Below are 15,125 nucleotides of genomic sequence, written 5' to 3'. Positions count from 1 at the left end.
CCATCAACGGGCTGAATGATCGGGCTTCTTCCGGGGTCATGTCTGCGGTCCCCTGGTATTTGAGTACTTATTTGCTCATGTTGAAATACATTCATGCAAAATTACATGCTCTGTTTATTTTTTCTTACCATTTGACTTTCATAATATGACATGATTTAAGAAGTAAAAACTCAAAAAATACAAACAGCCCTTAACAAAAGATTCTGTTTTCTACAGAACACACTGTTTTCAACTTTGTTTCAGTAATTAATTGATAATAACAATTAATAGATGTTATAAAGCTGTGCCATACAAAGTTATGGTAAATACAATGGTTAGTTTCTCCAGGACACAAAGTACAGTGTTTTCCACTATATTCTTAGTTTTAAGCTGCAGAATCTTAAATGTTGTGTTAACATTTCAAGAAGCTTTAATGTACATTAGGAGTAATGTTATATATATGAACAATGGTATTATTTTATATACTGTTTAATTTGCAATACATATTAAGTGAATTCATAAAACTAATAGTACTTTAATTTGAAAAATAATTTTTAAAACGTTCCAAAAAGTTCAGATACTAACTTTTAAAAAAATTAAACCACTGCAACATATAAAATTTCGTACCTTGTGCGATGTTTTCTTCATATTTATTTCCTTTTATATTTCTTTTAATGTATCTCATTTCTAAGTCTTGTAGTCATCGACTCATTCACTCATTTAGTGCGCTCATCTAAATGATATATCCTGGGCCAGATATTAAGAGTACAAAGGTGAAACAGATTGGTCTGTGCCTGGGGCTTTTCCAGGCTCCAGATGGCTGGGAGTCTGGCAAACATGTCATGACACTACCTACTCAATGTGTTCTTGTTCCCTACCGGAAAAGGTACAGCATCAAGAGAAAGCAAAAAAGTTCTCCCTGGAGACATTAGAAGGTTTACACAGAGAAAGTGATCAAGGAGTTTAAGAAGAAACGGTCAGAACTATAGAGGTGCTGTAGTTTGTTATTGTTTGTTTGTTTTGTTCTTGAATACTGAACCCGGGGATTTCTAAGCAGTGAAAAACATTGTGAACATAGGTCCTATCTCCTAACAGGCTTCAGTGCCTGACCATGGTGCCAGGATTAGCTAGCAATCAAGAGAGGACAGTGCTCGGGGTGTGTTCCTAGTGAGCAACAGAGGGGAGTGAGGAGACCCAGTTCCCCACTGAGCAGTAACTAGATGCTTCTCCCAAAGCTTCCCATTTTCCCTTAGCATCCAGTTGTTTGTAGTCCTGTGGTTGGCAGCACACAGATGAAAATTAGAGATAAAAGATCTTGTACTCATGTCCTGCTCTGGTTGAATAAATGATGTACCTAAGCAGCATTTTGAGAAGCACACTACAAAAAGCAAATCTCAATAGTTGTCAGTTGATAAACACTGCACTTGTTAAGCACCGAATGCCCATGCCAGAAGAGAATTAGATTCCAGGTACAAGTACAGTGGCCACTGCTAACGTGTGAGACTTCTGTCAAGAACGGACTTATAGAAGGAAAGTATTAGAATCTCAAGGAAATCTCCGAAACCATCTTCAGCTATACTGGCTAAAAAACATAGTTTCTTACAAGTAAGGGAAATAAACATCATCACTCTGAAAGAAAATGGGAAAGCTGTCAGAACCAAATGGAACCTAAAAAAAATGTTAATAGAGAAAGCCTGGAAGTTATGAAAGAAGACTTCTTACACATGCTTGCCCGAGACAGACTCTCACAAAAGATCATCAGAGCCTCTGGCTTGGCTGGAGGCCACCAACCTCTCATGCAAATGTTGCCTCAAGTACCTGCTCTGCAACTGTCTGTTCCACACTGAATCATACCACTCTTGTCATTAACCATTATGACCCAAGATCATCATTCCAAATTTTCCAGTGTAGTCATCATGTTTGTCTGCTTCAACTACCTTGAATACATCCAGCTTAGTAATGTTCAGCTATTCCCAAGAAATTTCATTATTCTTCTGAGAATCTCCAATTTTTTTAAAAGAAATGTAGATTCACAAATCAAATGTATTTGTATGAATTTTTTGGTTAACTTAGAGAAAATTGAATTATTATACAGGAAAAGAAATATGATTCCTTGTACATACGTTGTACATACACATTCCTTGTACATACACATTCCTTCTAAATACGAACTTGAGATTCTGAGCAAATCGGTTTTGTTAATGTGCTCAGAAGCCCTTCAAGATGTTGTTCTAGTTAGACATACAATTTGGATGGAGACTACTTCTATGTGTATATTGCTAACAGTATTGGATTTGTTACAAGTTTTAAAAAAACTAATTTAGTCTGCATAAAGCCTTGTGAAATTTGTACTTCTACAACCACATTTAACAAGAAAATAAAGTTTCAGAAAAAAATAATTTTCTTAAGATATTTTAGGCATTAATAAAATCTAGATTTGGACCCAGATATGTTGACCTAGAGCCAATAAGAGGGAGCTGTTAACTAACCCTTGCCATAGGCACCCTGGGAAACATACCCTAATGTCTAGAACCTGGTATGTGTTACTCACATCAGGGGTCTCCAATGAGGCCAGACAGCGGGGAGGTGAGGGGCATACCACCAAAGCTTCAGCAGTACTTATAGCCCCTCCCTGGTGATCATGTTACAGCCCAAGTGTCACCTTCTGTCAGACTAGCAGGATCTGCTGTTCTCATAGGAGACAGACCCTTCTGGGAATCGAAAATGAGAGGGATGCTCTTCTTTTCATGCTCTTCACATGCTCTTCTTGTCATCGTGAAACCATCCCTAGCTGCTGAGTCTATGAAAAAAAATCATCTTTCACAGTACTAGTCCCTGATACTAAAAAGCTTGAGGACTGCTGCTCGCCTGTCAAAAAGGATTTTGCAGGTGTGATTAAATTAAGGATATCAAAATAGGGTGATGCTCCTGGGTTATCCGGATGGACCAGTGTAATCATAACCTTCCTTAAAAGGGCTCGCAGAACAAGAGAAAAAAAGAGATGAGAATAGAGGGAGCAGAGGGTGGAAGGATTAGGAATTCGATCAGCCTCTTAGAAGCTGGAAACTACGGGTAAATAGTTTCTCCCAGGTAATCCCTGCAAGGACAGCCCTGTTCACTTGTTTTAGACTCCTGGTATCCTCAACTGTAAGAGAATAAAGCGTGTTGCTGTAAATGATTCTATGTTGTAATCTGTGATGGCAGCAGTAGGAAGTTGATAGAATGCTGTACTATCTATTTTCATATGCTTGGCTTTTTTTCAGATAAGACTGTGGAGCTCGGAAGGGGAAAATCTAAGCAGTAGATAGGTAACTTCATGTTGATGTCCTGTCTCTGTTACTGTCTGCAATGTGTGGCAAGGAAGACCGGTTAATGTTGACCTGTGCCTGTCATATTTTAGTCTGTTGGGAAAGTGTAAAAAACTAGGAAACGACATGACTGGATTGTTCTACAAAACGCAATTTTAACAGATGAAAGATGAACTGGAGTAGGGGAGAAGAAAGGTATAAGAAAGATGTCACCCAGGAAACTATGGCATTTGCTCAGGAGAGAAGTGACACAGTCATAATGTCAAGTGATGACTGAAGAGAGACATATAAAATTAGTGTAAATAATGTGATGGGAACTGTAGCCGCGGTCCGTGTGCTGGGAAAGGAAAGGGGAAGGTGGGCAGCGCCATGCTAGGGTCAGTCTTGCTAACGCTGAGACGGCTTTGACAGTGGGATGTGTGGCAGGCTGAGGAATGAGAATTCAGAAGGACGCAACTTGGAAACATCGCTCAAGCTGTGGGCAGGAGTGGCATGTAGCATCGGTCACCAAATAACTGCCAGAGAAAGATGGGAGGCCAGGCCATTGATAAGGGAGCAACCAGGGTTGCTTGAGGGTCAGTGGGGAAGCCACTGTATTTATCCTCAGGAGGTCGCTGTGACTGGGGAGGGAGTCTCAGTAGGGGGTCATAGGAAGGATGCTGGAGCTTCTACTTGCTCCAGGGTCCCTTGTGTGCCCTTGCGCCTGAATGACCTTTCAGAGACATCAAGGTAGTGACTTAAAGTCAGCCATGTGGAATTATTTGAAGTTGGCAAGTCCTGCACCATTGTAAATCAAGGCATTCACTGCCTTCTCAGCTTTTCCTGTAAGAGTTGAGTCTTTACCAGCCTCAGCTGAGTGGGAAGGACAAAGCTGAAGCATGATTGGTTGCACTGAGAGCACAAGTGAGTGGGGATAAAGAGCTGGGGTGAGAGACTGGTGTGTTTCCAGAGGTGAGCGTGAAAGGCAAGAATGAGATGGTAACACTGAGACACAGGCAGGTTTGGAAAATACTGCTGTCGCCTAGAAATGTCTCAGACAGATGTGATACAGCCTTTATTATGTTGTGAAGTTTTAAGGAATCCTTACTTTTAATGAGCTTTACATTTAAAAAAGCATAATATTATTAGATAAGGAGTTTATCTAGCATTTGATTTCTTTCCTGCATTGCAAAAGAAAACTTCAGAGCACTGTTTCCTCCTAGTATAGTTCCCTTTCATCGGCTTTCCTGGAAGTACTTGGTACCTTCCTGCTCTGTGCACTGCCCCTTTAAGGCAAAGCCTGTTTCAGGTTGGAAGATAACAATCATTTGTCTACATGTGATTGTTCAAATTATTTAATATTCTGTGTTACATTATCTGCATTCTAAGTTTGTGTGTTTTTGTGGAATTGAAATCCATCATTGTAGGAAATTCCTTTGTAAAAGAATATCCCTTTCTGGATTCTCAAGGAAAATCTAAAGCCCAACTGTACTTTCCTGACAATGAAACAAATTATTCGACATCATACGTGAGCTAATTATTTTAGCATTGTCCCCCTTTAAAGTGGTAATTCTTTATCTTTTTCATTAAGAAAATTTTTTTTGTCTACCCTGGGAAGCCTTTTCCAGTTGGAAAGTCCCAGGCACGCTTTAGTGCCTGAGCCCGGGAGAGGGCACCAGAGGACTGGCCAGCCAGTAATAAAATAAACTTAAAGTATGTGAAAATAAACTACTTTTGAAATTATTTCATAAAACTTTTTGAATGGTCAGATTTTTCTTTTTATTAGCACATTAAAAGCTTATTTTTAATGTGACAAGAAAATATTTTTTAAGTAAAATTTTTCAGAGCCTTAACATAAGTTGTTTGTGCTCCTCTCCATCCTCACAAACTCAACTATGATCATTGTTAATAGTTAGAGTTATTTTCCACCTATCCTTTCTGTGCATGTAAAATGTTTATGTTACAATATCCTCTCATAAGCCAGTCTTGCCACTTGAATATCTTTGCATGTTAATCAGAAGCTGAATTGTGCATTAGTCTCTGGTTATATAATTATATATATTTAAAAAATAATTACTGATGATCTCTTAGAATGTTTAAGCATTCACGAACACTCAATTAAATGTCAAATATTAAGTCATTAACTTAAAACAGAATTTCAGAAATAATAATTATTAAGTTAAAGTCATGTACAGTAACTATTATACTGATTGCCAGACTGCTTTCCAGAAATATTTTTACAATATACAGTCCTGAAAATATCATGAGAATGATTTTCACTTAAATTTATTCATAAGTTAGGTACCTTTATTGTACCATGATAAGTTAGAATTTTGTTTTCTAAATTTAAAAAAAGTTATTTGAAACTCATCATCTTTAAAAAGTGTCACTAGGTCTCAAAATAAAAAATAATACAAAATAAAACATATAGAAAATATTTTTGGTTTTTAAAATGAAACTGTGAGGGTTAAGTGGAGCAAGAGTTATCTAAGTGTACCTGGAAAATTCTCTTCTGTGAGTAAAAATAAAATATTTTGAATTTCTTGCTTCCTATAACTGTGATTCTTAGGAACTATTTCCTAGAGTCTGTTGAGGAGATCCGTTAGGTCACAGGAACTAAAAATAACAAATTAAAGCCCTTTGTGTTTAAAATAAGCAGTGATGAATGCTAAATTATTACTAAATAGTTCATGTAACTCCCCAGGCATCACCTTGCCTAATCATGGCTTCAATTTTAGACATTTTATATACATATACTATGGCTAAACATAGAGGAAACTTTGATAAAAGTTTCCTATTATGCAAGCTACTTAACCTGACAATGAACTTCTGTGACTCTTGAGTAAATATTCTAAGGTGGTGCTTTTATGCTTTGGCCTGTATCCAGATGTCAACTTCTGGTTTTAAAGAGTGTATTTATGTAATTCATGTTCAGTTATTTTTTTCTGTTATTAGACAAAGAATGAGGCATGTGCTCTGTATATTTTTTACAGACTTATTTTTACTATGTTAGATATTTTAGTGCCTCCTTTTCTTCAGTAATATAAACCCACAATATTTTTCCTTTAAAAATTCAGTATTTGTTAAGATCATTTTTCTCTGTTAGCTGTCAAAGATCTCATTTTTTCTTGTTTTAGTTGTGTTTGACTTCCATTTTATTTTAAATTTGGGAGTAATGTGTGTGTGGGGTTGGCAGGTTTTCTAGAAAACACTAGTAATATTTAAAAAGAGAGATAATAACAGAGAGGTTGATATTTTGGTATCTGAATCTATTTTCAAGTTTAACTTCCCTTCTAAAAACTGAAATGTTACTAATTTAAATGAATTAGACAATGAAGTAGAGAAATATTATGTTGCATCTGAATTATGTACCTCAGTCTCAAGGTTTATATTTGAATATGATTTAGACTATTTTAGGTGGAGAAATTCAAGAACATTATGCTTCACCTAGAGAATTTTATTCTGTAGTTGGAATCATGCCACACTTATTATGCAGTTAAAATCCTAGATTGCTACAATTATATTAACATAATTCTTGATTCTTGAATCCCTTTGATTGATTTATGGATAGTGAAAATTTGAATACGTTCAATAACATGAATTTTAATACATCAGAATATGATGTGTGTGTTCCATTGTTAGATTATACTTAAGTTTTGTTCTTTGTCTTCAATCAAAATATGCTTCTCCAACTCCTAAATATTAATCTTAGTTTTATTCAGCCACAGGGAATAAATATAATCCTCCTTTTATTTAACCAAACTTTCACTTTGGAAAACTTGGCATACTCTCCCAATTTATCATTTTTTTACTCACTGCTTTTTATTTCTCATAGTTTCAAAAACCTGCCATCATCCTGCTTGTGCTGTTTTGGACTATCTAAATTGATTTTGTCCCTCAAGGAGGGTCTGAAGATGACTCTCAACAGTTTAATCTGTACAAAAGAATAATTCCCTTTAAAGGTCATTCATTAAAGGAAAAATATCTTAAAACTTGTATGTCATTTTTTATCATAATTCATTTTTTGGTACTATCTTAATAAAATTAAATCTTTGGAATCTCATGTTTGTTTTTTCTTCCAAACATTTTTGTGTTAAATGCTGGTCTCATACTCTTAATGTAATTTTCCAATTCAGTGTAAATAATTCATTAGGATTGTCAGTGATATTGCAAGTTGTTACCTTAGACAGTGGTATTTTGTTTAACTTGTTAATTAAATTTAGGCATTATGTCAGAGTCCTGTGCGCAGATCCTGGCTCTTCCACTTATGTGTGCATTTGGCTAAGTTATCCAATCCCTCTGAGTCTCAGTGTCTTCCTCTGTAAACTAGAAAACAATGAGAAGACCTAAGTATGACTTGTTGGAAATATCAATGAGGATAAATGTGTAATGCCCTAATTGCAATGTCTACCACAAAGCAGAATCAGTAAATATTATGTAGGTGCCAATATAGATTTATATGGGCTATCCCTTAGAACATGTTTAATATTATACAGTATATCACCAATTGTGTTATTTAGTACATACTGTATATTCCAGGTAAACTGTTCCTTGCCTTTGTTGTATAGAAACAATCCAAATTTGCCTGAGTAATAAAGATCAGTCACTTCAGTATTTGTATAATGGCAAAGAAAGCCCAAAATGACCAGATTAGTCTCAAATTTTAGTTCAGTGGAAATCTTTTGTTTGCTTTTTGGTAAGTAAGACCTTCCTAAGAGCATAACCTAACACTCAAGGGTAAGAAGCTCATTAACACTTAAGGATAAGAAGCACAATTTATTTTTGGCATTTCATTAGGAATACCAGTGAGAGAAACTTTTCTGCTATAATTCCTTGTTTCTGAACCCAAACATCTCTGGGAGAATTGGCCAGAGTTATTGATACTGGTTCAGTTATATACTGTGTCTGCTCGGAGAGCTAACCTAGGGGCATCAGTATAGAAAGTGAGTCTTTAGTAAGTCATCCAAACATAACACAAAGCCGGTTGTTCAGGGTAGGGAATACATTACATAACCAGCAAGTCTCAAAGAGTTTGCCCAATGAATCATTTTTTTAAATTTGTAAAAGGAATTCCTTGATCAAATATATACTTCCAGGATTACTATGTTGATGGAAATGACTTTCAATAAACCTTTAATTTATAATGCTGGCAGATACATGTAAACAGAGGCAAAGATATACAAAGAATTGGTATACATTCTGATGAGTGCCAATTTCAACTTTCTCTGAGATGTGTATACACTGATACAATCAAACCACGTGAAGGTGGCTGATTGGTCCTTTCTGCATGGGGACCTCTAGTGGATGTTGGTGTTGGTGTCTATTGTTGCGTTGTTAGGTGTTCAGTTGCACCATAGCCAAATCAGCCTTAAGAAGTCTAAACTGTTGAGCTAATGTAAAACTTTCTGCTTTGATGACATTGCCATTTATTTACAAGCCTCTTGAGAAAGCATTAGGGGGACTGAAGAAAGGCTGACTGACATTCACAGGATGGCAGGGAGTCTTGTCCACATGATCCTTACCAGTCCTGGTTTTTGTACAGAGGATTCACTTAGAACAGCAATATACTAAAAAAATTTTCCACTCGGAATGGTCCATTCTCAAATTTCCATATCATCAGTTCTCTCATTTTTTACTTCCAAAAGATCATCAGGCAAAAGGTTAGCTCATAAACGGTGTATGGCAATCATCATTCCTGTTTTATTCATTGAAATATGAGGAAGAACTCTGCCCACCATGGGCTTCAATTCCAAGAAGGCTCTACTAGGGGTCCTCAGCACAGAGGTGTGCAGGTGATTATCAAACAGCTGACCTGATCCAAGAAGAGACAACACCTAGAGAAGACGAAAGTCTGTGCAGAAAACTCAGCTGCTTCAGAAAGAAACAATAGATGGGCCAAAAGCTCTGGCTCCAAGGAAGGCTCCTCCAATAGGTGGATTAAAAATGAACAAACAAACACAGAAACAAAAAATTGTGGGGCTTTACTCCCATATTGACTTCTTCATGGGATGGCACTGAAGAAGAAATCTGGTTCAGCACACACCACAGCATCAGAGAGTTTCATCAGGTGCCACAGCAAAGTCCTGCATGAGTCCAGCTGAAGACTGCGAGCCCATGACAGGAGCTCATGCTTACTATGAGTCCAACTGGAGGTCTAGAGCCTATGAGGACTCATGACAGTCTCTTTTATGGATCTGTGCTGGAAAGGCCCAAAGGTCAGCAGCAGAAGCTAGAAAGTCTATGCCAGCAGGGTGAAGGAGCTGTGCCAGTAGTTTGAGGGTTCTACACTGTAGCTGAGAAGTCATGTTCTAAATGAAGACTAGGGATGCCCTGAAAAGTGCCACAACCATCCTCAGGGAAAAAGAAGTCCTGAGCTCCTCCTATGATGGGAACAGTTGACTACATGCCAGGAAGCCAGGGTGACAAGCTTCTCCTGGAGATTAAACAGCACACATCTCCAGAGCCAGGAAATGATGCTCAATGTAAAGAGCAAAGCTCCCCAAAGTGAACCACAGCCACTCTCAGCAACAAGGACCTAAGCTCCTCTGATAATAACAGTCAAATTAGTATGGGGAAGCCATCATGACAAGCTCCTCCAGGAGAACCAATGGCTCAAAACAGCAACACTTAGGAGAACCCACAATGCCCAGCTCTTCTTCCCCACACCTTTATTTATGCTGGCAACTTTCCTCAGGTGAGCTATCTACACTCAGCACCAAGCTGATTTAATCCAGTTGGTGTTAAATTGACCACCAGCTTTTAATCCATAACAGTAGGTATTGCAGGACCTTATGTCAGTCTATTAAAGTCATTTATGAGAAGCCTATTGTCAACATGTTAAATGGGAAAAACTGAAAGCTTTTCATCTAAAATCAGGAACAAGACACAAATGTCCACTGTTATCACTCCTCTTTAACCTAGTCCTCGGTGAATACACAAGACTGAATACACTAGACAGTGCAACCAATTAAGTAAAAGGGGAGGAGAGGGAATCAGCAGCAGTGAACACTGGCAGGAATATGTCAGTACCTAGCCATTATAACTATCAATGTGAGTGGTCTTAATTCAATCAAAAGACACAGATTAGCAGAAAGGGTCAAGAAACAAGATCCAACCATATGCTGTGCACAAGAAACACCAGCACAATCAGACAAAAGAAACAAAAGAATTATGTATAGGAGAAGACGTCTAAGTGTCATTATTTACAGATGATATGATCCTTTACTTACAGATATTTCCACTAAAATATTCCTAGAATGAATTACCAAATTCACTGATGTAGCAGGAAAAAAACAACAAAAACCAATGGCATTCCAATGCACTAATAATGAACTCACTGGGAAAGAAATTAAAAAAGCCATACCACTTACAGTATCATCAATAAACATTAAAAACTTAGGAGTTAACCTAAACAAGCAAGTAAAAGACTTCTACAACAAATATTGCATTGATCTTAAAAAGAAGATTGAATAGGACATCAGAATAGAAAGATATTTGATGCTCCTGGATAGCCGGAACAAATATAATCTAAATGGCTATACCTCCAAAGCTGTTATACAGATTTAACATAAAAAAGTCAAAATGCCAATAGCATTCCTCACAGATCTAGAGGAAACAACATTCCAAAAATTCACATGGAACCAGAAGAGATGCAGGATAGCAAAAGCAAATCTGGATAACAACAGCAGAGCAGGAGGCATCACAGTTTCAGATTCGAAGTTATATTACACAGCTACAGTGATAGTTACAGCACACAGCATAAAAATTTGGATCAATGGAACAAAATAGAAGATACAGAAACTACTCCAGATACATTAAACTATTTAACAAAGGGCCAACAACATATAGTAGAGAAATACTAGCCTCTTTAACAGGTGCTGGAAACGTTGGTTATTCACTGTGGAAGATTTGAGTCTAGACCTGCACATCTCACTGTGCACTAAACTAAAGTCAAAAATCAACCAAAGATCTAAATATTAAGACAGAAACAATCTGCCAGAAGATAAAAATAGGTAAAGCTCAAGTGTACAGGCAATGATGTTCTCAGCAGAACACCAGTGGCCCAAAAAATAATACCAAGAATCACCAATAGGTTCATATAAAATTAAAAAGCTTTGGCAAATCAAAAAACAAACAAACAAACAAAAAACACAGTGAAGAGACAATTTACCTAATGGGAAAAATATTGTGCCAGCTATTTCTCAAACAGAAAGCTAACACCTAAAATATAAGAAGTCTCAAAAAAATAAAAAGTTAGACCTCTTCAAAATAAAAAACTAAACAAAAGATGAGTAACCAAAAGGAATAGATACTTCTCATCTACAGATAGCCAGTACATACATGAAAATATTCAAAATCGCTATCCATTACAGAAATGCAAATTCCAACAACACAGAGATACTATCTTACTCCAGAAAGAATAACTATCTCTAAGAAAGCAAATAATAACAAATGCTGGCAGCAAAGAGTTTCCAGGAGAGGTGTCTAGCATCCTAGAAGCAAAGAAGTTCTTTTTTCTGAAAGACACAATATAAATTGAAGACTTAAAAGTAATCAGATCATTCTGAATCCACCCATATTTCTCCAGATGAGTTCTGACCACACTTTTCCTGCCTATGTTCTAATTTCCATAAAAGAGACCTGATTGAACTGTAAGTTAAACTGACACTGTTATCTTGTAAGTGGCAAGATAAGATTATATTCGCTTTTGTAAACAACATCCTTGAATTATAAATGACAAGATATTCTCTTAGGGTAGTTAGGAAAGCTCTGGTTGCAGCTAGATCTGCATTGGAAAGGACGTTCTGTAGCAGTTCAGTCAGGCCAGCAGAAGTCACTGTGAGAATTTCTAGGAGGAAGTAACACAATGCAGAGACTCAGAGGCTTCTATAACTGCAGGAGAGCCTGTGAATCGAAGGGTAGAGAGCCCACTGGAAACGTTAAGAAACTGGGATACTGCATGAATCCTAGGAACAAATGTGAATAACTTCTGCTGCCTGAGCATTGGCATGTTTGGTTTCCAAGAAGCTCCTGAAAGCAGGTCAGAAAGGCAGTGTTCTTTTCCAAACTGCCTAGAACTGTAAATAGTGCATTTTGAAGGAATTAATTCACCCATGAAATGTCTGTTGGACTGTCTTTAATGGGGTGATTAAGATCATTGTGTGTCTTGAGAAACAAGCACATAATTGATTTTGATCGACTAAATAAACAAGAAAGCTAAAATAACTCCAAGCCAAATGGAGTATAAACACAGTCAATTGTGGCTTATTTTTATTTTCATTTCCCTGATTCTTACCATGGTGAAGCGTGCTACAAATGTTTAAAGTGGTAGTCAATGTTTTCCTTACTTTTGCAGTGCAACTTGTGATGGTCAGTTGTGACACTTCACTTTGACTTGAGAAAGAGCCACTCAACAGGACCCTGAAGCTCAGAATGTGTCTGGGGATAGCTGGCTTGTAGACAGCAAACTGAGAAAAGAAGATTGACCTCACATGTGAGTGGCTTCAAGCAGTAGGCTTGTAGCCTGGATGGAATGGACAGAAAGAAGAAATTCTTTCCACTTTCTTCATAAGAACTCCAGTCTTTGACATTGCATTTGAACCCTGGCCTACAGTTCCTTCAGGCGTCCAGCAGTGAAGCCCTTTGGCTTTGTGACAGTTGGGCCAGTGACTCTGCAGTAGTCCCACCGCCCCTCCAGCTCTTGGTGAGCACATGGCCATTGCAGGCTCTTCTGATTCTGTAAGCCAACCTAAAAAATCCCTTTTTACCTCATAATTATAAAGAAATTCTCATAAACATGTCAATTCCGTTTGCAACAATCTTGAAATTACAGGAGCGCAGACAGCTGGCCTGCCTCGTTTTTCTTTCCTGACTTCTCCATGGGTCTCCTTTGCCTTCCTTCCCTTTTGCTTCTTCATTACCTCGTCTTTCTTTTTCTTTCTTTCCTCTCACCCACCCACTCCATCCATTTTTCCTGTTGAATTCTTTTGTAATGAAATGAATGAAAAAGAATTGAAAAAAAAGTAAAGGCCTGAATTCTTATATTGTCAAGGGTGAATTAACTGATAGATGCAGAAATGAAGTCCAGACCTCCAGATACAGTTTTATTTATTTAAAAATTGCATTTTCATAAAGCTTCTTCAGAGATACTCCAATGAGGCAGCCTAATTGTACAGAATCACCTGTTTCTAAAATAACACATTTAATTCACTGACCCTTTTATTTCTCTCACATTGGCTCAATGTATCTATCGTGCATTTTTATTTTGGAGGGTAGAGGCAGTTGTAGAACCTCAAAGGAAGGCAAATCTTCATGGCTCTGACTTATTCGTGTTAGAATTCAGAACACAGGCATAACTAAATGCAGATTCAGGTCAAGTAATTGCACAGAATCTTGTCATGAAATGACAAGTTGTAATGAAAGCATTCTGCTACCCACAGACATTTATCCGGAAGCAAGAAAACAACAGCCACGTCTTTTCTGTGAGATCAGTGAAGTCCTACCTTTATGTCTTCTTTGGTGTTTCTAAAATATATTTTATAAATGTTATTTCAGAGAAATAAGACAATGTTCAAATGGTAGACTGTGGCACACCAGTCATTTAAGTCAAGAAACTAGAATCCTCTAAGAACCAGTGGCAAAAGGTGAGATATATCAGGAACCAGGTAGACACTAACCCTAAAGGTATAGCCTTCTTGACTCATTAGTTCTTAATCACATTTATGCAAGGACGAAAAAGATCATGATACCACTGATTTGACCAGTGAAAATTCATTCTCAGTATCTATTAAGCTATTTAGCAAATCATCTAGTGTTAATGGAAATAAGAAGTATGGGAATTATTGTTGTAAATAAGTGACTCTGAAGGCTGCTTCCTGATGACAATTCTAGTTCACCTTAAACACAGTCTCAGTTTCCAATTAGGACCATTGATCCAATTGGTATATACCTAAGTCCAAACTGTCTGTGCAGAAGTGTGTTTAACTTTGTTGCCTGCATCCTAAGCTCAGTTCTAATACCCTAAGGGACCAGTGCCACATCCCTAATCATCTTTTTTTTTTCTGGTAAGTTTTTAAACATGACCTGTAGGCTGTATACAGAGTACAGGTGGAGTTTATTGCAAAACGATAGATTTTCTAAGTGAGAGAAACAATGCTTCTTCAAGTAGGAAGGTGGGCCAGTGGCACTGCATTGAAAGAGGGATCAGGTTACATTTACAAAGCAACTGGGTCTTTCAAAGAATACTGAGGTCATTGTTCTTTTCCATGGAAAGCCACTGTGCTGACCTCCTGGGTCCTTGTTTACTCCCCAGGTAGGTAGAGGCTTCCTGCTAGGTTTGTTTTCAGACTGAGGTTCTTCCAACCCTTCATCCATAGTCTGGACTTCCGATGGGCCCTGGACCTTATCGGCATGTTCAGAGAAGGTCACATTCTCTTGAGCTAATGTTGAGCATCAGCTTGTGTGGATTTTATGTTTAGCTAATGATTAAGAAAGCAAAAGGAAAAGCAGGGAAAAGATCGTTTCTTCTTTGCTTTTCAAGCTTCATCTGCCTGTCTCCAGGCCTGCTATTAGCTAACTTTCTGATGAACAGATACATAACTAAACATTAGATGGTTATTTTCAGAGAGACTTACTAGTTATGTTTTGTACCGGCAGGGGAAATCAATGTATCAAAATCCTATAATTTGCTATTATCCAATTTTATAATTTTTAAAAACATTTCTATGGATTTCAATTTGTACCTCCCTAACAGTGAATTTGAACACTTTCTGAGACCACATTTGTAAAATTCTGTGGCCCAACTGGGCTTCCCTTTATGAATGTCCAGATCCTTTGTATTTCTGATAAGCTTCTTGTCTT

General features: G+C 37.4%; 1 protein-coding gene across 1 annotated transcript in view; it reads right to left on the bottom strand.

Moving 5' to 3' along the window:
* Map9 (microtubule associated protein 9) overlaps positions 1-15,125 on the bottom strand; it is a 66,044-nt gene that overhangs the window by 31,806 nt on the left and 19,113 nt on the right. The gene's annotated exons all lie outside the window — the stretch shown is intronic.

The sequence above is a fragment of the Cavia porcellus genome, unplaced genomic scaffold, assembly GCF_034190915.1.
Source record: "Cavia porcellus strain 051 isolate PalLab524CR breed Dunkin Hartley unplaced genomic scaffold, mCavPor4.1 scaffold_14, whole genome shotgun sequence".
NCBI lineage: Eukaryota > Metazoa > Chordata > Mammalia > Rodentia > Caviidae > Cavia > Cavia porcellus.
Note: the sequence above shows the minus strand (reverse complement) of the source record. Positions and strands in the feature narration are given on the sequence as shown.